General features: G+C 37.4%; 1 long non-coding RNA gene across 3 annotated transcripts in view; it reads left to right on the top strand.

The window, feature by feature from the left end:
• The window catches only part of LOC106527590 (uncharacterized), a 256880-nt gene that overhangs the window by 152251 nt on the left and 101645 nt on the right, over positions 1 to 2984 (top strand). For 2 of the 3 annotated variants that reach the window (XR_001311406.1, XR_001311405.1), the window contains one exon: positions 930 to 1004. This is a non-coding gene — a long non-coding RNA (uncharacterized LOC106527590). Of the gene's footprint in view, positions 1 to 929; positions 1005 to 1309; positions 1711 to 2984 lie in introns of those variants that run through there. The other variant, XR_001311407.1, reaches the window with a different exon arrangement.

Raw genomic sequence — 2984 nt, 5'->3', positions numbered from 1 at the left:
CTACTGCTCAAAAAATGCTTCAAAAAATGTTTTTTCAGGATTATATTTTAGACAGTTCATTCAAATGATAAAATGATAAGACATTAATTCATTATATTTTGACAAAATGCAATTTTTGCAGACGTTTAAATCAAAACCTGCCTATTTCTCCACATCTCACTTTTGGACTTAATCCTCGTTTCGATGTGTTGGGTCACATATATTGTACTTTAGTTAGTTTCATTTAAAATGCAACACATTACAATAACTGCAAGTTTTCTTAAAGTTTCTAAACTAATATTTAAAAAAATATTTTATCAATTTCATTGTATATAATCCTCGTTTCGATGTGTTGGGTCACATATATTGTACTTTAGTTAGTTTCATTTAAAATGCAGCACATTACAATAACTGCAAGTTTTCTTAAAGTTTCTAAACTAATATTTAAAACAATATTTTATCAATTTCATTGTATTTAGTGATTATTTTAAGATCAGGTTCCTGTAAACTTTCACACATTTCTAAACTACTTCCTCTTAATCTATGCTCTGAAAATGAATRAACTTGAGTGCATTTTATTTATTTCTGTTTACCTAAATAAACCAGACAGTAACAGACTTTATAACATCTTGTTTGTGTTGAAACGATTTGATTTAATGAAGCAGATTCAAGGTTTGCTGATGGTTTCAGATGAAATCTAAAGGTTTCCTGTCAAACGGTCGACAATGCTAAAGAGGGAAAAAGATTGCCAACACAATACAAACTGTGTTTGCTGTTAAATATTATGAATAAATGACATTTTATCTTTGTAGCAGTCATGATGTGTTCTATTCACTTTAGCTGTTTTTACAGTCGAGCAGTTAAAACCTACACTAATTAAACACGTCTGAATTTAGAAGCTTTCTGGTGAGTCATAGCATCATCTAACACACTTTTCTCTTAATTCACAGTGATTGTGTTTAAACCGGGCTTCAGCCTCGACGTTGGCGTCGTCTGAGTTTCATCTCCTGCAGACTTCCACACAGGTAGGATTACTGACTTCTAACTTCACGATCTGAGCAGCAGATTATTTAAACTCACTTGTTCTGGTGAATTACAAACGTTTTTTKTGTAATGCAAAGCCTGAGCTCCAGCCTGCAGACATGATGGTGACATATTAAAGCACACAACAGAGTGCAGCTCCTCGTAATCATATTCACACAACGCAGGGAGGAAAAGTTGCTTTGCGTGTTGGGAGCTGAATATAAAAACAAAGTAATCTTCCTTAGCACACCGCCTCTGTAATTTCTCATTATTCAGCTCATCTTTTAATTAAAACTTGTCTCTGCAGGTTTTTAAACGCTATATTGACTTAAGTTACAAACCACTGGACAACAAAGAAATCCTCATTTTTCTTCTTTTGCCATTTGGTGTAATGAGCCACCGTTCCCTCGTCCCTCTGCACCGAGGCTGCTGAAAGACAACTGAACAGGCTCGTTGCAATGATAATCTTGTGTGTGTCTGCACTTATGGAGAGCATCTTGAAGCATGTCAGACTTGCATCAAAGCTGCTGTTGTAATTTTCKTTTTCAAGGGCAACTTRAAAGAGGAGTCGGAAGGAAGAGAAGTCGCATTAGTTTCTTGTTTTCTCCGACGAGGCAGCCGCTTCGGAAAGTAACCCCGCGCTTTCCGAGGGGAGTGTAGGATGATTCAGCAGGAAGCCCATCTGACTGATTCACGTTTAAACATAAACAGAAATATGGCCGCTCGGTGTGTGTGTGTGATGCTTCTCTGCAGAATAGAGAGAGAAGCTCCAACAGTCCCAGCAGCAAATCAAAAGTCTTTTTATTGAACTTWTTGTTTCCCCTTCCTTTACGACGACTCGTGTTTCTGTAACGGCGCCTGCTGATTGGCCTTACAAGAAACACGTACCCCGACAGGAAAAAAAAAACAAAAATATAAAACTGGAGCAGAGATTGTCACACAGGGATTGAATGTGGTTCTTCAGAAGAGGAGGGCCTGAGAGGATTATATGGCTCAGTGGGCGCTGTATTGTRCAGGGAGTGGATACTGCAGGTACCCACCGAACCCCGGCCAACACACACGCACTGTTGCTAGGGATAATGTTGCCTCCCAGCAATTAAACTCTGGAGGTTTTCAAGTGGTTTAGGAAGGAGCTTGTTAAATTATCTCATCGCTCCTTTCACCCGTTCTTCTCTTATCTCTCTGYCTCTCTGTTAACCAGATTTCTGCCCTTTTTTTTGCTGCTTTGCTCAATGAAAACCTGAAACTATAGGGTCTAGTTCAATCATATTTATTTTTAGATGTGAAGAGAAGCTGCTTGAACATCCTTCAGTGTAAAGAAATGCTTAAAAAATGCCAAAAGCTGCCAGATGATGGCACCTTTGATTTATAAACAGCCTGATTTCAGTAAAACAAGACAATGAAGAGCTGAAGTGGTCATAGCTGGTGTCATGAGCTTCTTGTGTTTTTCACTTTAGTTGCAGAGGCTGGAAGCAAAAGTTAAAGATGATTTTAGGTGAACTTCATGAAGAAATCAGAACAAAACAGCTCTTGTTTGCATTGTTAAACAGAATCTGTGTTTCTCACTGGTGCAATTAGCTTTTAAATAAATTCAGAAGTTTGTTTTCCCACAAATAAAAGCTCTTTGCTGAATCTTCCACATCTTTTTAAAGCTCAAGTATTTGTTACGTTTGTATCAGAACAGTTTGCAAAAAAAAGCAAAACAAAAAAATAAAAAACAAACAAAAAAATAAAAAACAACACAAAAAAAAAACACCAATCCTTCATGTGCTTCCTGAGCTCTGCAGCAAGGAGCAGCTGAAAGAAAAACAGCAGTTTAGACTGAAATGAGGTGCAATAATCCATGTATCTGTATGAAACTGTTCAATACACACTATGCATGGAACAATACACACTATGTATGGAATAATGCGCACTATGTATGGAACAATACACACTATGTATGGAATGTGCTTCCTGAGCTCTGCAGCAAGGAGCAGCTG

This window comes from Austrofundulus limnaeus, unplaced genomic scaffold (genome assembly GCF_001266775.1).
Source record: "Austrofundulus limnaeus strain Quisiro unplaced genomic scaffold, Austrofundulus_limnaeus-1.0 Scaffold333, whole genome shotgun sequence".
In the NCBI taxonomy this organism is placed as follows: Eukaryota; Metazoa; Chordata; class Actinopteri; order Cyprinodontiformes; family Rivulidae; genus Austrofundulus; species Austrofundulus limnaeus.
Note: the sequence above shows the minus strand (reverse complement) of the source record. Positions and strands in the feature narration are given on the sequence as shown.